The following is a 23,521-nucleotide window of genomic DNA, read 5'->3' on the forward strand; positions in this document are numbered from 1 at the left end:
ATAAAGAATGGGGAAAAAAAAGATCATTCTTTTCTACCTCATATGCAGATCTTCAGCTCCAGGATCCTTGTTCATATCCAGATGATACTGTTTTAAAGCAGGGATATACATAATCTGCAACCCAAAATCAACATTTACAAAATGCATATTAGTGAAACTGCAATAACCAGAACCTCTGAAAAAACATAATGCAGTTCAATCTTGTCATGTAATCCAAACATGAGGATGCAAAATTATATATTGATATATATATGTATATGTATATGTATAAGAAAAGGAAGGAATGAAGAAAGGAAAGAAAAAGAAAGGAACCTTGTGAGCAAGTTTTTGCTCATTTAAGGAGAGTGGAATTATGTTTCCTGTTTCCTTGGGCGTTATCCCAAAGCAACCTGGTTGAAAATGACAGGCTAATGGACGGACTTCGAGTTGTCTTAAATTCTCAGACTAGTTGATCGATGAAGTCATCACATTTTCCCCTGGTACCAGCCACAAAAGGCTGTAGTTTAGTGGTACTTCCTCACTTTCTAGAGTAGAAGGATGAAGGGTTCAAGTTTTCTAGAGGCAAAGTGAGCATGTGAGTTTCTTGCCAAGGTAAAAATAATAATAATAAATTACCCTGGTACCATAAGACACTGTTTGTTAGGATGGAAACAGATAACAGGAACTTGTCAAAACAAGACACTTACTACAAGCAATTTAGCATCCACAACATAACATTATTCATTTGGTGCTTTAGATGTGATTTCTGATTATTTGTACCCAACTAGCTCAAATAATTGTAGATTAATCAATCACCAGTTTGAATACCTTAGAATCTGATGAACCAGCCAATGCAAACCCAGCAACTTAAATATATATATATATATATATATATTTGATAAGTAGACAGCAACTTATTATATTAATATTACAGACAAATTACACTTCCATGCTATTGAAGCTATCTCCCTGTGCCCAGCTAGATATTTCTATTTTTTCGGATAAATAACTCACGCCCATTCCGTTTTGTCCGTGTGGAGACTAGAAAGGTAGATACAACTGGATATAGGCTATAGCTATCCTATTCTTGAGTTATCTCTGCCAAAGACTAGTGTAGTAACCCAGTTCACCAGCACATAAAACCTGTTTCTCCAGCTGACAACACGTGTTAGGTAAGCAGAGCGCCAAATCAGCCAACTAACGAACCCCGCATGAGAAATGCCCTTCGCGTCCTATTCAATGACAATCATTTCATTCATGGTTCAATCAATGTAACAACCGGGTGTGTGCGTATGTGTCATTTACAGATCTTCAATACAGAAGAACTTAAAACTACTCTACCCTTTTTCCTAGTTTGCTGTTTTTTTTTAAAACATTTATGTGTTAACCTTGCATCTTCTTTATCTGAAGCAAATAAGATAGGAGGAATATTAATTACCTTGGACTGGCGTAGATCAACCAGTGCCGTATAACGCCCTACTGATGCCATGCTTCCAAGATGCTTGTAGGAGAAAGGCTCTCCCAAAGGGATGTCCTTTGCAGAGAAAGCCTTGCCGCCATTCTGCTTCCCAAGCTTGTTGAACAACTCCACAAGAAATTTCCTTCCCTTTCTGCAACCTGTTTAAAATTTGAGGAATTAATTGCTTTACACACTGCTTTGTTTATATATATATATTAAAAAAAATTAGTTTGCTTAATGCATTTCAGTCATCTCTTTTAGTGTTCTACTAAAATCATAACCGCACAAAATAACAGCTTGTCTCATGACTACAGCACAACATAAACTGGTTCTGTGTTGACATGACATTCTGCAATTGTTATTATAAGTATAAGAGGCTTAGTTCTCAAATATTCTCAAAAGCCAGTTGGCTGAAAGAGAGAAAAAAAGAAAGACAAAAAAAAAAAAAAAAAGAAAAAAAGAAAAAGAAAGAAGTAAAGTCTCAAAGGCCAATCTTTTTAAGGCAATACATCAACAAAAATGGCATGCTAGGTAGCAATTATTATGAAAATATCACATAGATCATCATCATCATCATCCTTGCCTTGGTCCCATGTGAATGGGGTCAGCCACATGAATTATTTGTCTCCAATCTTTTCTATTACATACCATTTTGCCTACTATATTTAGCTTTTTAAAGTCATTTTTAATAACATCATCCCAAGTTATTTTTAGTCGGCCTCTTCATTTCCTACCTTCTATAACAGCTAGTTTTTCTTATTTGATTGTCACTCTCTAGGTCTCGATGTATGTGTCCAAACCATCTAAAGCCTATTTTCTCTAATTTTTTTCACCAATGGGTGTCACCCCTAGTTTTTCTCTCATACTTTCATTAGTCACCCTACCTCTTCTAGTCACTCCACACATTCATCTTTAACACTCTCAATTTTGCTACACGAAGGCGTTGTTCTTGTTTCTTTTTTAGGGTCCAACACTCTGAGTCTCCGCTCCATACAACATAGTAGGTCTAATAACGGTCCTATAGAATTTTTCTTTTCGCTTATGTGTTATTCTTTGCATAAGATCCCACTAGCTTGTCGCCATTTGGTCCAACCTGCTCCAATTCTACTACTTATATCAGAATCTATCTCTCCATCCTTTTGTATCATCAATCCTAAATAGCGAAGTGGTTGTTTTGAATAATCTTTTGGTTTTGAAAGTGTTATCATTATATTATCAATGTTTGAGTCTTTATTAAATTTGCACTCCATATACTCGGCCTTAGTTCAACTAATTCCCAATCCTTTCGACTCTGAAGCATTTCTAGTTTTAAAGTACTCTTTAAAGGTATCTAATAGCACTATGCCATCGGCAAACATCATGCACCACGGGATCTCATTTTGTAATTCTTTTGTTATTTCATCTAAGATTATTGCAAATACATATGGGCTTTGAACTGATCCTTGGTGTAATCCTACATTTGTGGAGAACTCACTGATTTCACCAAACGTGGTACGAACTTCAATTTTTGTGTTCATATACACATCTTGAATACTTTTTAACATTTGTAAGGAAATCTGTTTCCTTTGTAGGGCCCACTATATTATATATCTTGGGACCGTATCGTATACTTTTTTCTAAGAATATAAAGGCCATATGCAAGTGTTGTTGCTTACTCCTATATTCTTCCACTAATTGTCTAAGAAGGTATATAGCTTCCATTGTGGATCTCCCCGGCATGAATCCGAATTGGTTATTAGATACCATGGATCCCTTCCTTAGTCTTTGTTTGATTACCCTTTCCCATATTTTCATTGTATGACTCATTAATTTTTTTCCCCTATAATTGCCACAATTTTGTATATCCCCTTTATTTTTGTAGATTGGTACTATTGTATTTTTTTTCCACTCCTTTGGCATCATACTACTTTGTTAGCCATTTATTCAACAATATTGTTATATTCTTTCTGTTTGTTTTATCATCTATTAAAGCAACCAATAACTACATGCTTAGGCCAATTCTGTTAATTCATCATCCTTTTTGGTGAAGTGGACTAAAAAATCACTTGATGCTTTCTTAATAACAAACGTACAACTTCTTCCTACAGAATTTCTCACACATGCAGAGTTTTCAGTCTCTCCACATTCACTTCACCTTAATGCTTTACTTCAATGAAATCGGTATCATGTAGTATCACTATAACCATCAGGTCCGTCACCGCAAAAGAAGCCTTCTAAATGTCACTTGACTCTTCTCATCAACACTCGCTCAATTTTTCAATTGGCACTCCCCACCCACTTTTCAGTTAGAAGGCTGGCCAAAAAACCTTATATTGCATTATTTAGATAGAACTGGTATATACTATGATAGTATTATTGCCATTACAACAATACAACTCTCATATTATGAATTACTCAATTAATTTCTGATTAAAAACGCTGTAGACTTCATGCTTTTTGTTCTGTTATTTCATCAAATTTGTAAACCAAACCAACTCAAAAGTCACTAAATGACAATTCCTCACAATTCTGAGTTGAGAAGCGTGTTATAGCTATGCATGGTTTTTCATAAGGACTTCCTATCCTATTATCTTCAGATTTCGACAAAGGAAAATCCCAAATCGCCACCCCCCCCTCCCTCCCTCCCCGAAAGCAAAAAAAAAAAAATTAACAGAGAGGGACAGAGAATCTGTATTGGAAAAGTAAATTAAGAAAACCAAATATCGGACAGCAAGAGACACTTATATGAGAATTTAGTAATATGAGTAAACCAAATGACAATTCCTCACAATTCTGAGTTGAGAAGCGTGTTATAGCTATGCATGGTTTTTCATAAGGACTTCCTATCTTATTATCTTCAGAATTTGACAAAGGAAAATCCCCAATCGCCACCCCCCTCCCTCCCCGAAAGCAAAAAAAAAAAAAACAGAGAGGGACAGAGAATCTGTATTGGAAAAGTAAATTAAGAAAACCAAATATCAGACAGCAAGAGACACTCATATGAGAATTTAGTAATATGAGAAAACTGAAAAAACTCAAGAATCTAACCTGAGCTAGAGCTGGAAGCACCTGCCTTCCAGTCTGATCAAGAAAACCAGCACAATCTCCAAGTGTAAACACATCTTCCATAGAAGGAACTCGCAACCATTCATCAACTCCAATCCTGTAACACTCAGCAAAATAAATTGGAGGGATTCGATAATAAAATTATAAAAAGGAATGCATGAAATGAATGAAAGGGTTAATGCAGGAGAAATGCCGGTGACTATACCTTCCACCCGGGGACTTGGGAAGATCTATTGATTTTACAAACTCAGAGGGACCAACCCCAGTAGACCATACCAAGAGGCCATAAGGAACATCACTCCCATCACTGAGAACTATTTTTTTGGGATGCACCTCTTTCACAATACCTCGGACAAGGCGAATACCGCACTGATACAAGGATTTATGCCACTCACAATTCAAGAAACTATGGAAGAAAAAGCCTACAGGATTTAGAAAGCAAATTAAATCACCTTGGTTAAGTGTTTTGTGGCATATTGACGGAGTCCAACATCAAATGAGGACAATATCTCATTTGCCTATACAAAACAAATATTCAAACTATAGTTAATTGACATTACTGTTCTTATATACAATCTTACATGGAAATAAATGCAAAACATATAAGTACCTCAATGAGTGTGACACGGATGTAATTTTTCACATGAGTATGCCGCCAACAAACATCTCTCGTAATAAAATCACTCAATTCACCACTAAACTCTACCCCAGTAGGGCCACCTCCAATTACAACACAGTGTAACAGGCGTTCCTTTTCTTTTACTGATATACCTGCAATTGTAGGATCAACTATATCCAGCAAAATAGATCAATTTTAGACATGAAACTAGCTTAATTCGGAGATAAATGACCATGAAAAAATAATTGGGGTAACTAAATATACCAATGAAGGGAAAGCAAAAAAATCCAAAAAGAAAAGTTCAGCTCACAACTCAAGTCGTATTTTATTCAGCAAGCTGGACCACCATGAAAATATCATCATAACAGCTCCAATTAAACAGAATTTCAAAGTGGCAATCATAGACTAAATAGAGGGACTTCCACAAAAATTCCCCAACTTGAGAAGCAGGTAATTAGGTTACCCTGAAAAACTATTTTCAGATGAATTAGGTTACCCTGGAGAAACAAATTCCATTATTTAATACCAATAAGACCTAAAATTCCATTATGATATTAAGTAATAATTTATTTCAACAATTTGGAAGTAGAAAATTTGTGAGGGAGAAAACAAACATAAGTCACCTGGATTTTCAGAGAGCATCAGATTTAACAGAAGCTTCTTCCTTATTTCTTGGGCATGATTTACTTCGCGAAGAAAAAATGCATGTTCTTTAACTCCCTTTACACCAAAGGTCGAGGGCTCAGCTCCAACAGCAATCACAAGCTTGTCGTATGCAACTCTGAATCTGTAGGGCTCTTCAGGAAGTCCCACGCTGCCAATTGCTTCACAATACACCTGATATAATTGTAAGGACCAACATTTACAAAATAAGTTCTACAGTAATATTTACAATTAATTTCAGAATTCCACTTACAATTATTTTTTTTCCAATATTGCCCTTTTTTATAAAATATTATTAGTGTTATTTTCTTATACAAAAAATATTAAAAAGAAAAATTTATAGGATTCTGAATCACTTTATTTTAAATATATATATATGTAACATAATTTTAAATTTACATAAAATTACCTTTAATTCTTGAAATTACATATTTCTAAAACAATATAAAAGCAAAAAAAAATTAAATAATTCTTTAACTGTACATGAAAACACCTCATCGAAAAAAATTGGAAATTTTTTGGACTTGCTTGATTGTTTATTTTTATTACAATTTATTGAATTTAAATAACTTATTAAATATTTTATAAAATTAGCAAGGTATAGGTAATATTTTAATAAAAAAATAACATTAAAGGCATTTATAAGAAAGGGCAATGTTGGAAAACATTGTTAATGGAATTCTGAATTTACTTGGAAATATTTTGTAAAAGTAGAACTTTATAGTCCTAAAAATAATAATAATAACATTAAACACAAGTTGAAGCAAGCAATGGAGTGAAGACCATGTGATTCCTTAGTGATATGCAAACAATATCATAAATTTTGGTGTCAACCCCCTTGAGGCCTCCCTTGGTAGCTTCCAGGCTAGGATACCTTGCTTGCTCTTCCTCATTCTTCTTCGAATCAGACACCTCCAATGCTACTCTCTCTGCTGCTTGAGGAAGCTGATAATGTGGTGGGGTTATCCTGATTCCCCTGCTGCTCCCTGAACTCATGCCATCATCCACCTCCTTCTTCATACGCCAAAGGTACGTCAAACTTCTGACTGCTGTATAATTAGTTTCAACACAAGGTAAAGAATGCTTTGTGTGTGGATATTCCCTCGCTTAGTATGTCCTCCTGATCACTTAGTGTAATTGGCAATGCCTCCTCCTCCTGAACGCCTCAAGCCGCTCCTTACTACTCGTGCCAATGCCATTTCCACTTGGTAGCAAGCAGCAACTCTAGCGCAGGAGCTTATACCTCTCAATTTCAGCTGGTTTTGATCTTTTGAATTGAGACTGATAAAGAAAAATGAGACAAATTGAGCTATGTGCTGCACTATTACATTATCAAGCCCAATTTGAACGAATAATGACAAGATTTACCGGAAATTTTTGAACAATGAAAAAAAAAAATAACTAATTTGAACGAACCAGAGTCATTGATCCAAGTCACCTTTTTTAGGCTTTAGAACAAACAATTGAAGGATTACAATTTTAAACTCTCTGTGCCAAACCACTTATCAGAGTCTGATTGAGTCACGCCCGCAGAGAAAAGTAGAGGAAAAAGAAGAATCATTGCTATCTCTGTACAAACAACTACCAACAGAGCTAACAAAATTGTGGAAATTAAACTGATGTTTTATTAATTACGAGAAAATTGGATTATTAAAATCTAAAAAGCAATAAACAATTTGTAACGCAAGAGATGATATTAAGGGAAAACAAAAAGTAAGGTGATTGTTGGAAATCATATTTATAACTTGACACAATAATTGTGGCAGATTTATTGGGTTTTCATTACAGGCTAATGTTTAGGGATTTTACTTTTATTCTAATTTGATTTTATTCTCTTTATTCAGATTTTTTTTTTTTTTTTTTTTCCATATTTATAATTTTCTTCTTGTATATAATGATAGTCAGACTCTCAAATTGAGTACGTCAATTTTACTAAGTTACTTTTTGGTATCAGAGTCTCAAACCTACGCCTCCCCCCCTCTCTCTTTCTTTCACCGCCTCTTTTAATCTCTCTATTCATCTCGTTACAGCCCCCTCCCTATTTCTTTTTCCCTTTCTTCACAGACCCTCTATTTTCTTCAGGCCGCTATTGCGACAGTCCTAGGGAGAGCCAATCTCCTCTAGGTTTGACCCCTGTAAGGATATTCCCTTAGTTTTTTTCATGCATTAAGGGTCAGAAGACGTGTTTGTAATTTTTTGGGGCTGCCGGGATATTCAGCAGCATTTTCGGATCAGACCGCCGTGTCTCCGGCTTCTTGGTTTGATCAAAATCAAGTTTATTCCTCCTTTATTTGAAATTATTGGTAATCTGTTGAATTATTCTATTTAATATTATGGCTGAATCAAGTAATAATAAAGAAACTCTCTTTTCGGCGCAATAGATACCGACTCAACGAGTTACTAGTGTGCTATTGAATGGCCGTAATTTTGCATCCTGGGCTCGTTCCCTCCGCCTCTATATGGGTGGAAAAGGCAAATAAGGGTGGATTTTGGGTACTGAAAAGATACTAGATATTATAGATCCTAAATATGCTCAGTGGGATATGGACAATTGCACCATTTTAGGATGGATGTTTAATTCTATGGAGGAACGCATTTATAATATATTCATTTTTTATGACTCTGTTAATAACTTGTGGACTTCTTTGAATCAAATATATGCTCATTCTAGGAATGATGCTCGTATTTTTTAATTATACCAAGATATTGCTAAGGCCTCGCAGGAAGCCCTGAATTTGTCTGTAGCTGATTACTTTGGGTATTTGAGATCTTGTTGGGAGGAACTAGCTTAATATGAGCCTCTCAGTGAATTTCCTTCTGAGGCAGCCTCGCTTCTTGTCAAAGTTTTGATCGTCAGCATACCTATCAGTTTTTTATAGGATTACACCCAGAATTTGAACCACTAAAGTCTCAGATCTTGAATGCATCACCAATGCCATCCCTGTTGGAAGCCTTTGCTACTATTGATGGTGAAGCACGCAGGCACCAATTAATTCAGCCCTCACTTGTTCCTCTACCAGTGTCTGAGCCTGCTGGGGATAGTATGGCTTTTGCACCCAACTTTGGATCACGTGCTTATGGAGGTCAGATTATTTGTCACCATTGTGGAGGGGTTGGACATGTTAAGGCTCGTTGCTTTAAACTTCATCCTGAACTAAAGCTGAAATTTTCTAGGAACCATTTATCTGGAACTGGTTCTTCTCGTACTACGGCTGTTACAGAGACTCATTTTACTACTGGTGGATCTACTGTATTTCCTGGACTGAGCCAGCTTCAATCTCAAATTGGGCAGATCCAGGACTAGCTTGGCTCCCTTGCTTTTAGAGTTGGTGCTCCTTCAGCTGCTCTCACTGCCACAATTACTACAGGTACTCCTACTGCATTTCATGTTAAGGCTTAGCAGCCCACTTGGGTTTTGGATTCTGAGGCAATGATCTCATGACTGGTAAGTTATCAGTTTTTTCTTCCAATGTCATACCTGTTATCCAATCTGTGTATCTTGCGGATGGTTTTACATCTTACATTCACAGTAAGGGTGATGTTTGTCTGTCTCCTGATATTACTTTTTCATCTGTCCTTCATGTACCTAAATTTGCCTTTAACCTTTTATCCGTTAGCCGACTTGCAAAAAACCTCCAATGTGCAGTTATATTCTTACCAGATCAATGTTTGTTACAGGACCTTTGTTCGAAGAAGATTTTAAGCAGGGGTTATGAGCGTGATGGGCTTTACTACTTTAGGGAACCACCAGGAACGAATCTTCAAGCTTCTGTCCTACTTACTTCTAGTGTTTTTGATGTTTCTTTTCGCACTTTTAGTCTGTGGCATGCACATTTGGGGCATGTAAACTTTCAGTATCTATGTCTATTGTAACGACCCACTCCACCACATGGTATAATATTGTCCGTTTGGGTCTAAGCCAGCACGATTTTTGCTCTTGAGCTTTATCCCAAAAGGCCTCATACCAATTGGAGATGACAAACTTACATATAAGCACTTCACCTTTCCTCTACCCAGGCGATGTAGGACTTGTGCACCCGTAGCTCGCCAGTGTGGTAGCCTGACAGTGTCTCTTGCACTCGCCCGCGGTACACCCGCCCACAGGGTCATCACAATCCACCCCACTTGGAGGCCCGACGTCCCCGTCGGCACACTTTCGGCTTGGTCAGGCTCTGATACCATTTGTAACGACCCACTCCACCATATGGTATGATATTGTTCGCTTTGGGCTTAAGTTCGCACGATTTTGCTTTTGGGCTTTACCCCAAAAGGCCTCATACCAATTGGAGATGACAAACTTACATATAAGCACTTCACCTTTCCTCTACCCAGGCGATGTGGAACTTGTGCACCTGTAGCTCGCCAGTGTGGTAGCCTAACAGTGTTTCTCGCACTCGTCCACGGCACACCCGCCCATAGGATCATCACAATCCACCCCTCTTGGAGGCCCGACGTCTTCTTCGGCACATTTCCGGCTGGGTCAGGCTCTGATACCATTTGTAACGACCCACTCCACCACATGGTATGATATCAGAGCCTGACCCAGCCGGAAGTGTGCTGACGGGGACGTCGAGCCTCCAAGGGGGGTGGATTGTGATGACCCTGTAGGCAGGTAGGCCGTGGGTGGGTGCGAGAGACACTAACACGCTACCACAGCGAACTATGGGTGCACAAGTCCCACATCACCTGGGAAAGGAAAAGGTAAAGTGTTTATATGTAAGTGTGTCATCTCCAATTGGTATGAGGCCTTTTGGGGTAAAGCTCAAGGGCAAAACCGTACGAGCTCAAGCCCAAAGCAGACAATATTATACCATGCGGTGGAGTGGGTTGTTACATTTATTGTTTCCTTCGTTAAGTAAAGCATGTAAGGACCATAAGTTTCAATGTGAAATTTGTGAGCTTTCTAAACATACTAGAACTAGCTATATTTCTCATATGAGTCGTGCTCCTAGTATGTTTGACCTTATTCATTCTGATGTCTGGGACCCTTCCCCAGTTACTGCTTTCTCTGGACGTTGATATTATGTGACATTTATTGATGATTATTCTCGTTGTACTTGGGTTTATTTATTGAAAAAGAAATCTGATGTGTTTCTTTTATTTACCCAGTTTCTTCAAATGATCAAAACCCAGCATAACACTGTTGTCCGTAATATGAATGTGAATATGTTTCAAATGAGTTCTGGACTAAACTTAATAAAAAAGGGATTTTACTTCAACTCACTTACCTCTACACTCCTGAGTAAAATGGCGTGGCTGAACACAAAAACCGTCATCTTATGTCTGTGGTCCGATGTCTTCTGAGTGGTATGCATGTGCTTAAATTCTATTGGCACGTGGTTGTTCTTATAGCTGCTTTTCTAATTAATCGTACTCCCAGTCGAGTTTTGGGTGGTAAGGCCCCACTTTAGATTCTCCAGCCTGAGTATACATTGTTTTACCTTCTGTCTCGTGTTTTCGGCTGTACTTGTTTTGTTTATAACTGTGATACCCCTCGGATCTAGAACCACGGATGATCAAGTCCGGGCACAGACCCGAGAGATACTAGACAATCAATTTGTAATTGAACACAGAATATACAATAAAAATGAAATAAAATGAAATAGCTGAAAAGAAATCTAATATGAAATAACCTCCAATTTGAAAATTAATATAATTTAATTAATTTAATTCTCCAATCCTTACAACTCGGGAATCCAACTAGTGGACCCCTAATAATCTCAACTGATAAAACTTTACAGAATAAAATCCAAAACTAAAACCAGAAAGAAAAATCCTATTTAGTCGGAAGAGTGAATGACTGTATCTGCATCACCACGAACAAGCTCTACACCTGTTATAGACGATCACCTGAAAAATAAGGGTGGGTCTGGCCCACATGCAAATTCCATGCCACTACAATCCATATATAAACCCGATACGCAGATACATCCTAGATAGCTCAACAATAGCTAAGATAGTCCATATAGATATAAGTACACACTATAGGACGTTCACCAGCCCACATAATCCGTCTCAACCCGAGTAGAACAACCAAGGAAACATCATCAGGCCTGGTTATCAATCCTAGGCGATATACGCACCCTAACCATGATTAGGAGACTCAAGCTCGTATCACGGCACTTAAGTATATATTTAAATCTCTTCCTAATACAGAAAAGTAAAGCAACCATCCATTATGTCGTTCAACTGTTTTAGTTGACAGGACATGCATTCATGTAGGATTTAACTATTTTAGTTAATCCATTCCGTATGTATGAAAGGGGTAGGACTTAGCTTTTTGATCTAATCCATCCCTGATATGTCACCGTCTCATACCGGTACATATAATGCATATGATCCACACATGATGCACACTCAAAATGAACATCAAGTATATCCAGAACCAACACTATAGAAATCAGATATAGATAAGCTCCTATTATGCATCCAGTATATGATTATATTCATAGATCCTCCTTTTAAATTGTTAAAATAAGAATAAACAATTTAAACCATCCATTTCCATGTAATTGATAGAACAGAAATTAAGACAGTTCAGCAATTATCCTTCATAACATAATATAATGAATATCAGAATTTTAAATTGCACATTATACTAGAATTCCAAAACAACACATCCATACTAGTTCGTTTAAAATGTTAAAATGATGACTAGCATTTAAATCCTCCCATATCCTTTACGGCATGCAAATTTATAATTAAATCTCACGGCATCTATGTAATTCCCCATTATAAATTCTGTGTCGGATATAATGACACTCCAAAGTTTAAGTACACCATATGAAACTTCAAAAGTATTTTATATGAGTTCCATTTAATTTGCTAACACAAAACTAGCAACTAATCTTCCACTACTCCCGACAATATGCAGCTTATTAGATAAGGGTACATGACGTCATAACCAACATTCCTGGAACTGAACTATGCTAAATATATCATTGATATAAATTCTAACAATAATTACAATGTCAGTCCAAATTAAATTGTCAAAACAACTTAGCAAAACAAGCATTCCTCCTTCCTTGACAGTAGGCCTATTATAAGCTTATGTTTTATGACATGCATTTAGGTTTAGCACCTTAGCATAAACCAACTATTTGAAGGCTTTAACAAGTTAATTTTAATCATTTAAAACCCCCCATCACTTTTCAGTAATTACCTTTAAGCCCCTGAACTTCAGAAAAATTGCAGAAAACATCCGTAGGGGTTTTTTTCCCATGGGAGCCGGCTACCCTTTATTGGAGCCGACTCCTAGGCTTCTAGAGCCGGCTCTCCCTCATGGAGAGCCGGCTCTCTCTTCATGGGAGTCGGCTCCCACCATTTAGGAGCCGGCTCTCACCCCTGAGAGCCCCTCTCTGCTTCACTACTTCATTTCTGCTTCGTCCGGTTGTCGTCTGCTCTTCCGGCGAAGCCCAATGTCCTGTCCTAAATCTTTTTAACATTCCTAGGGTTCTATTCAAGTTCCTAAAGTCCTAGAAACCCTACATATTCCAATATGAATGTATTAACAAAGCTTCAACCGAAACAATTTTCTTTTCCTCTGTTTATCTTCTTCGCTTCCGGCGAAGACCACTCCTCTGCTCCAAATTTTCTTAAAGTTCTTAAGGTTCAATACAGGTCCCAAAAATCATAGAAACTTCTTAAATTCTATTATGAACTTGATTGACAGAAGTTTAAATCAAAAACAACACAGTTTGAGAAAAAACCCAATTTCAGTTATTTAAATGTAAAACAGGTTACAGTCTAATATAACATGCATCAACTATTAGTTTTAAAGGTTGAATTAACCCCTGGAGACTATATAGAATGCACAGAACACAAGTTTATAGGAAGGAGACAATGAAACTTGCCTATGAGATTTTGAATTAAAACCTCTACGCCGTCTCTACGTTTCAGAATTTCCCAGATTATTTTCCTCCTTTGATAAACCTTCTATTCCTCTGTTGCTTCTTGACTTACCCACGAGCAACTCCTCTGCTCGTCCTCTATCCTTCCTCCATTAGCCTCACAGATTCTCTCAAGAACCCTCTCTGTTTTCCTCTCAAAATACTATTCCGTGAATAGGGTTTTGTTTTTTGTTTCTCCAACCCTAGCAGACCATACAGTTTTATATATATAGGCTATTATTTAACCTATGTTTAATTCAATTAAATTTTCAAGTCGGCTACACCATGAATAAATGAAACCCTAACTTAAATTAAAATAACCCTAAAATATAAACCATATAAGCCATAAACAAGACACGTCAGTTAAAACCAATTAAATTAAAATAAATAAATAATTAATTTAAAACACCAATTCAATTAAACAATTAATTTAAAACCAATAAACAATTAAAATAAATCAATTAATCTAAAACAAATAATTCACACTTAATCAATTAAACAAACCAATTCACTATATAACAATTAAGAAAACAAAACATATAAGTCACATAATTAAAATAAAAAAAATGCAATAAAAATTAAAATTAAATCCCTATTTTATCCTTTTGAAAACTAGGGGTATTACATTCTCCCCCCTAACAAAAGGAATTCCGTCCTCGGAATTCACGAAACTCTGAATTAATAACTTTGCAAAATTCATTTCCGTTTTCGTGTGGCACAGCCCTTTATATGGAATCTTCCCATTCCCCAAATAGTCAACCATTTCATAGATAACCACGCATGTCTAGGTTCCTTAGATTGGCTAAGTTATGTATACTTACCAAACCCTACGACCACATACCCAAAATCCTAGCATAATTAACGTTATTTCGCCAAAACAGTAGTTGGTTGGTCACATGCTTGTATCCCCAACTAAATCGTAATCCCGATCCTGACTAAATTAACCAAAATGAAACACATACAGCACACACGCTAAAACATAATAAAAAGCAATAGAATCTTACATAAAGCACCGTTCCTCCTAGCAAAGAAATCCCTTTAGAAACTAACTTTACTTGATTTGTTCATAATCTCTTTTTCAATTCCAGAGGTAATCATCCAACCTCGACACATAAGCTCCAATCATAGCTCATAACATATCCATTTGCTTCAGCAAACTCCAAAGGCTTAACCTTCATCCTCCTTATATACGAAATGCAAACCATCTAATGTAGCTTTAAGAAACAACTTAGACTGTCATAACCTAATTCCCACACTTCCCGGAACGTGATATAAAATCATTGCCTCGTTTTAAGAAGAACTCCATCCGATTCCTGAACCCCTGAAGAGTTCTTTTATCTACCTCCTTTAAAGGTAACCCAAAAGGTTAACTATCCACACCAACCCTATAAATATCGTTCACTATTTTATTAGCGAACAACATCACCCTCGCGCGATCCTTTATTGACAAGATTCAATACCCTCTTTCTGGGGTATGCTACAATTTTCTCCACTAGAATCCTCTTGGGACTCCTATTCCCCGTTTGTCTCCTTTATGAGAATAACTGCAATCGTGTTGGTCCCTTCATGCGGTGACCTCAAACACACCCCTAAATTCTTCCTTGGCCTATACCTCTAAAAGTAATGCCAACCGGAACTAAACCTTTGATCCCAAGTTCTGCTTCTGATAAAGAACTTGATAACATACTCCTTTACTCCTTTGGGTCTGAATCGCTGTTGCTGCGGACCCCATCCTCCTTCTAGTGTCAACCATTCTATACTTATAGAATATAATTGACATCAGCTGCTCCTCCTAACGAACCGTAAAAGAGTACAATGAATCCTAACATAGCTCTAAGTTTTAAGAGACGCAACGCAGAAGACTTCTAACGAAAGACACTCATAAGGACACTAGAACCTGGAGTGCTCTGATACCAACTGTGATACCCCTCGGATCTAGAACCACGGGTGATCAAGTCTGGGCACAGACCCGAGAGATACCAGATAATCAATATGTAATTGAACACAGAATATACAATAAAAATGAAATAAAATGAAATAGCTGAAAAGAAATCTAATATGAAATAACCTCCAATTTGAAAATTAATATAATTTAATTAATTTAATTCTCCAATCCTTACAACTCGGGAATCCAACTAGTGGACCCCTAATAATCTCAACTGATAAAACTTTACAGAATAAAATCCAAAACTAAAACCAGAAAGAAAAATCCTATTTAGTCGGAAGAGTGAATGACTGTATCTGCATCACCACGAACAAGCTCTACACCTGTTATAGACGATCACCTGAAAAATAAGGGTGGGTCAGGCCCACATGCAAGTTCCATGCCACTACAATCCATACATAAACCCGATACGCAGATACATCCTAGATAGCTCAACAATAGCTAAGATAGTCCATATAGATATAAGTACACACTATAGGACGTTCACCAGCCCACATAATCCGTCTCAACCCGAGTAGAACAACCAAGGAAACATCATCAGGCCTGGTTATCAATCCTAGGCGATATACGCACCCTAACCATGATCAGGAGACTCAAGCTCGTATCACGGCACTTAAGTATATATTTTAAATCTCTTCCTAATACAGAAAAGTAAAGCAACCATCCATTATGTCGTTCAACTGTTTTAGTTGACAGGACATGCATCCATGTAAGATTTAACTATTTTAGTTAATCCATTCCGTATGTATGAAAGGGGTAGGACTTAGCTTTTTGATCTAATCCATCCCTGATATGTCACCGTCCCATACCGGTACATATAATGCATATGATCCACACATGATGCACACTCAAAATGAACATCAAGTATATCCAGAACCAACATTATAGATATCAGATATAGATAAGCTCCTATCATGCATCTAGTATATGATTATATTCATAGATCCTCCTTTTAAATTGTTAAAATAAGAATAAACAATTTAAACCATCCATTTCCATGTAATTGACAGAACAGAAATTAAGACAGTTCAGCAATTATCCTTCATAACATAATATAATGAATATCAGAATTTTAAACTGCACATTATACTAGAATTCCAAAACAACACATCCATACTAGTTCGTTTAAAATGTTAAAATGATGACTAGCATTTAAATCCTCCCATATCCTTTACGGCATGCAAATTTATAATTAAATCTCACGGCATCTATGTAATTCCCCATTATAAATTCTGTGTCGGATATAATGACACTCCAAAGTTTAAGTACACCATATGAAACTTCAAAAGTATTTTATATGAGTTCCATTTAATTTGCTAACACAAAACTAGCAACTAATCTTCCACTACTCCCGACAATATGCAGCTTATTAGATAAGGGTACATGACGTCATAACCAACATTCCTGGAACTGAACTATGCTAAATATATCATTGATATAAATTCTAACAATAATTACAATGTCAGTCCAAATTAAGTTGTCAAAACAACTTAGCAAAACAAGCATTCCTCCTTCCTTGACAGTAGGCCTATTATAAGCTTATCTTTTATGACATGCATTTAGGTTTAGCACCTTAGCATAAACCAACTATTTAAAGGCTTTAACAAGTTAATTTTAATCATTTAAAACCCCCCATCACTTTTCAGTAATTACCTTTAAGCCCCTGAACTTCAGAAAAATTGCAGAAAACACCCGTAGGGGTTTTTTTCCCATGGGAGCCGGCTCCCCTTTATTGAAGCCAGCTCCTAGGCTTCTAGAGCCGGCTCTCCCTCATGGAGAGCCGGCTCCCACCATTTAGGAGCTGGCTCTCACCCCTGAGAGCCCCTCTCTGCTTCACTGCTTCATTTCTGCTTCGTCCGGTTGTCGTCTGCTCTTCCGGCGAAGCCCAATGTCCTGTCCTAAATCTTTTTAACATTCCTAGGGTTCTATTCAAGTTCCTAAAGTCCTAGAAACCCTACATATTCCAATATGAATGTATTAACAAAGCTTCAACCGAAACAATTTTCTTTTCCTCTGTTTATCTTCTTCGCTTCCGGCGAAGACCACTCCTCTGCTCCAAATTTCCTTAAAGTTCTTAAGGTTCAATACAAGTCCCAAAAATCATAGAAACTTCTTAAATTCTATTATGAACTTGATTGACAGAAGTTTAAATCAAAAATAACACAGTTTGAGAAAAAACCCAATTTCAATTATTTAAACGTAAAACAGGTTACAGTCTAATATAACATGCATCAACTATTAGTTTTAAAGGTTGAATTAACCCCTGGAGACTATATAGAATGCACAGAACACAAGTTTATAGGAAGGAGACAGAATGAAACTTGCCTATGAGATTTTGAATTAAAACCTCTACGCCGTCTCTACGTTTCAGAATTTCCCAGATTGTTTTCCTCCTTTGATAAACCTTCTATTCCTCTGTTGCTTCTTGACTTACCCACGAGTAACTCCTCTACTCGTCCTCTATCCTTCCTCCATTAGCCTCACAGATTCTCTCAAGAACCCTCTCTGTTTTCCTCTCAAAATACTATTCCGTGAATAGGGTTTTGTTTTTTGTTTCTCCAACCCTAGCAGACTATACAGTTTTATATATATAGGCTATTATTTAACCTATGTTTAATTCAATTAAATTTTCAAGTCGGCTACACCATGAATAAATGAAACCCTAACTTAAATTAAAATAACCCTAAAATATAAACCATATAAGCAATAAACAAGACACGTCAGTTAAAACCAATTAAATTAAAATAAATAAATAATTAATTTAAAACACCAATTCAATTAAACAATTAATTTAAAACCAATAAACAATTAAAATAAATCAATTAATCTAAAACAAATAATTCACACTTAATCAATTAAACAAACCAATTCACTATATGTAATACCCCTAATTTTAAAAAGGATAAAATTGGATAAAATTAGAATTTCAATTATTTTTATTACATTTTTTTTTATGTGACTAGTTATTTAAGTGTGTAATTGTTTTACTTTGTTAATTGATTTAATTGTAGTTATGTGTGTTTTGTTTGTTTAATGTTTAAATTGTTTTAAATTGAATATGTATTTATATATGTTTTTATTTGAATTAATGTTTAATTGTTTGTTTAATGTTTAAATTGTTTTAAATTGAATATGTATTTATATATGTTTTTATTTGGATTAATGTTAATTGAATTATTTGTAAATTTAAGTTTTATTGATTAATGGAAGTTGGGTTTGGATAGTAATGATGGACCAACCGTTTGGGTCTCATGGATTATTCGGATAAGAGGGGGATGGGTACAGTATTACCCACGGAAGTATATACATGTATATTTGAGCATATCTGTATATAGGGTTAGTTTAATTGTTAGTGTTTATTAGTAATTAAACTGGTGTTATCAATCCTAATTTAATATGTATTATAATTTTAGGGTTTTGTTTTATTCTCACGAGTTTTTCCGGCTCCTTTCAGAATTTCAGAATTCTATTTAGGTTTTCCTTAAACCTCTATAAATACATCATTATATTTTCTTAGGGTTTTTGGAAAAATAAACACAAACCCTATTTTCAAACCCTATTCACGTACAGTGAAAATACAGAGAGTTGTAGAGTGCAAACAGAGAGAGGGTTTGAGGAAAACGGAGTAACCTAGGTGAGGGTTTTGGTTGCGGTTTAGGGTTTGAACTTAGGAGAAGGGAAGGCTGAGCAGTAAAGGGTGGAGTTGATAGTACTCGGACATCGTCGGAAAGCTTAGGAGACGGCGACATGGTTTTGAATCCAAAACTGTAAAGGCAAGTTCTATCTTCCTCTTTCCCTTTGGGCCGTATTCTGTGCACCTAGATGATCTCTAGGGAATAACTAATCAATGATTGAAACCTACATGTTTATTATATGCTTGGGTGATAGTCTGTTTGTTTTAAAATCCAATATATTTACAGTTCGTGTATATTTGTTTCAGTATCCTGTACGTTAAGTATATTGATTCTGTTGTAAATTTAGTCTCTGTATTTGATTGTAACTTTTGTAAACACAGTATAGGAACACTACTGGGGTTATACAAAGCTTATAGGGATGATATTATTCTATTTTAAATACATGTTGCAATCCGTTCCGCTTCAATTTGCATATGGTTCCAGTGTTCATACTAACAGCATGTTAAGTTGGGTAGCAAACTTAAGCTTTGTAATTGATTTAAATTGCTATAATCAAACCTTGGGGATGCTATCAGGAGGGTGTTAGATCCTTTAGATCAGTTTAAGAAATAAGCAGAGGGGTAGGAATTGATCGGAGAAGGAGCAAATTGACGGAAACGGAGCAGAGATGAACTGGAGGCTCTCAAGAGGGAGAGAGCCGGCTCTAGAAAGTCAAGAGCCGGCTCCCCTTCAGCAAGAGCTGGCTCCTAGGGAATTGGAGCCGGCTCCAATAGGGGAAGAGCCGGCTCTTCCATTCCAAGAGCTGGCTCCAATTTGTTTTACGTCCAGAAAGTGTTTTCTAGGGCTCTGTTTGGTGTTTTGAGCACTGTTTGAGCTTTTGAGTGATTCTAATGAACTGTAGGGACTTAACAGAGGATCTAAGTAGTTAATTCTAAGTGTTATTAAACTTATTATTGCATAGTTTAAGTCTCTAAGATAAAGGATGTAGCAGTGTAAAAATATACAACGGTATATGCTACTAACAGAAGAAAGGAACTAAATGGCTTGATTAAATTTTAGAAATTTAACGAGACTTCACGGAGGGATTAAATAGTTAATTTTTGGGTGTTATTAAGACCCTAAATTGATTTAAGGTTAATTCTAAATTAACGGATCAAACTGTATAACACTTATGTACATTGTATACGGTTAGTGGATAGATGAAGTTTTAAATACTTAAGCTTATTTTTAGGCATTCCAGTGGGATTTAATATATTTATAAAATGATTTTAAATATATTATAGGGTCATTGATGTGTTAGATGTGATCTATGCAGGCTCTGGATGTTAGTTGTTGATTTATTAAATCTTCTCCTGCAACTATATGGTTAATTGTTTGGATTTAAATTGCTGAAACATTTAAAAATCTTCTGTAATTAATTGGATATTGGTTTTGGATTTTAAATTGCTGTACTATCATTCATAGTCTGTAATTTACATGGTTTTGGTTTTAAGTTGTTGAAATACTAAATACTATTCTGCAACGATGTGGATGGTTGGTTTTGGACTATAAATTACGCGCTTATTATTTATGCCTTGTAATTTACCTGGATATGGAGGATTGTATGCACCGGTATGGGACGGTGGCATATTAGGTATGGTTTAGCTTAAAATGCTAATTCCTGCCTTATGGATTTTAAATTGGTGAACAGTTTTACATGTTCTATCAGTTATATGGATTTTGTGGATTGTATGCACTGGTATGGGACAGTGGCATATTGGGGACAGACTGATTCAGAATACTCAGTCCTACCTATTTTGAGAAGAAGGGCACGAATTATAAAAACATAATTCTCCTTATATTTAAGTCTGTGCAGTTGAATAAACTGAATGACTTATTGGATTCCTTATATAAGTTTGTGCAGCTGAATAAGCTGAACGATTTATTGGAGTTCCTATGGATGGATTTGAATGGACTTTAAATATATGGTTATGGTACCAAGAAATGAGCTTGAGTCTCAGACTCGTTGGTTAGGACGCGTATATGCAGTGGATGCGTAGCTAGCTATAGTAGGTTGAGGTGTACCCTGTTAGGTCTAGGTACTCATGCCCACCTTTGGGTGCGTTTTCGCATGTTACCTTCTATTCAGGTTGAGACCCCTATTGTAGTTCAGTGAATGTCCCATAGTGTGGATATATATATGTATGGACTAGATAGATATTGTGAGGTATCTACGGTGTATCTACGTATCGGGTCACTGTATGGATTGCAGTTAGATTAGAACTTGCTCGTGGGCCTGACCCACTCTTCTATTATTGTTTACAGGTGTTCGTTAGTTCCAGGCTGCAGAGCTTGATCGTGCTGAGCAGATACAGTTGTTCACTCCACCGATGACATAGGAGTATATTTTGTGTGTAAACTTGGGTTTTGTTTCCCATCTTTTGAGTTCAATGGGTTATTTTAGGGATCCACTAGATGGATTCCCGAGTTATATTGGAGAACGATATGTGTTTGTGGTGAATCAGTTGTATCTGAAATATCTTATTTATCAATGGAGTTATTTTTCGGAGGTTTTCAAATATTGGATTACTCTTTTAGTTTTCATTTCAGCAAATTTTATTTATCTCTTTTGATATAATTATTCTGTGTTCGATTATTGCTAATTGTTTTGATATCCTCGGGTAATCGGGCGTGGGCCTGGCCAACCCGCATCCGGAAATCCGGGGGTATCACACTATATAACAATTAAGAAAACAAAACACATAAGTCACATAATTAAAATAAAAATAATGCAATAAAAATTAAAATTAAATCCCCATTTTATCCTTTTGAAAACTAGGGGTATTATACCATGCGGTGGAGTGGGTTGTTACATCTATTGTTTCCTTCGTTAAGTAAAGCATGTAAGGACCATAAGTTTCAATGTGAAGTTTGTGAGATTTCTAAACATACTAGAACTAGCTATATTTCTCATATGAGTCGTGCTCCTAGTATGTTTGACCTTATTCATTCTGATGTCTGGGACCCTTCCCCAGTTACTACTTTCTCTGAACGTCGATATTATGTGACATTTATTGATGATTATTCTCGTTGTACTTGGGTTTATTTATTGAAAAAGAAATCTGATGTGTTTCTTTTATTTACCCAGTTTCTTCAAATGATCAAAACCCAGCATAACACTGTTGTCCGTAATATGGACGTGAATATGTTTCAAATGAGTTCTGGACTAAACTTAATAAAAAAGGGATTTTACATCAACTCACTTACCTCTACACTCCTGAGCAAAATGGCGTGGCTGAACGCAAAAACCGTCATCTTATGTCTGTGGTCCGATGTCTTCTGAGTGGTATGCATGTGCTTAAATTCTATTGGCACATGGTTGTTCTTATAGCTGCTTTTCTAATTAATCGTATTCCCAGTCGAGTTTTGGGTGGTAAGGCCCCACTTTAGATTCTCCAGCCTGATTATGCATTGTTTTACCTTCTGTCTCGTGTTTTCGGCTGTACTTGTTTTGTTTATAACCGTAGTCCTTCTCGTCATAAACTTGATGATAAATCAATTAAGTGTATTTTCTTAGGGTATTCTGCTATATCAAAGGGCTATCGTTGTTATGATCCTGTGGCCAAACATATGTATCATTCTCTTGATGTGACATTTCATAAAAATGTTCCTTTTTATAGTACTAATTCTATGGTACAAGATTCTCTCTCTTGTGGTCTGGAGAAGGAGATTTCTTCTATTGCCCATCATGTTCCTCTCTTTGAAAATCACACTGTCCCGGAATCTCCTTCTCCATCCATGCAGGGTTCCCCTCCACCTTTGCAGGTCTACTCTCGTCGCCATCGCACTCAACCTTCCCTGCCAGAATCATCTTCAGAACCAGGTCCAAGTAACTCTCCTTCTCCTATGGCTCCTATCATTCCTGAGCATACCTCCCGTTATCCTACCCGTGATCATCACCCTCCTAATTGGTATGATTTCTCTAGTAGCACTAACCACCCTATTTCCAAGTATGTCTCCTATGATGGTCATTCAGGTGCATATAAATCCTTCCTGGGCAAGATTAGGACAGTTTCTATTCCTCGATCAGTGTCAGAGGCTCTCCAGGATCCCAATTGGGTGTCTACCATGACAACAGAACGGATGTTTTACAACATAATAATACATGGGAACTTGTTGTTTTACCTGCTGGGGAGAAAATGGTTGGCTGCAAATGGGTCTTTAATGTGAAGTACTTAGCCGATGGTTATTGTAATACTCCTAGTTTTGAAAGGGATATAATCAGAATTTTATTATTTATTTTATTAT

General features: G+C 36.4%; 1 pseudogene; it reads right to left on the reverse strand.

The window, feature by feature from the left end:
• Positions 1-835: 835 nt before the first annotated feature.
• On the reverse strand, positions 836-6,785 carry LOC132281647 (internal alternative NAD(P)H-ubiquinone oxidoreductase A1, mitochondrial-like; annotated as a pseudogene).
• Positions 6,786-23,521: the final 16,736 nt, after the last annotated feature.

Source organism: Cornus florida, unplaced genomic scaffold (assembly GCF_030987335.1).
Source record: "Cornus florida cultivar Cherokee Brave unplaced genomic scaffold, ASM3098733v1 CherokeeBrave_3.0.0_Hap2_Chr01, whole genome shotgun sequence".
NCBI classification, from domain to species: domain Eukaryota; kingdom Viridiplantae; phylum Streptophyta; class Magnoliopsida; order Cornales; family Cornaceae; genus Cornus; species Cornus florida.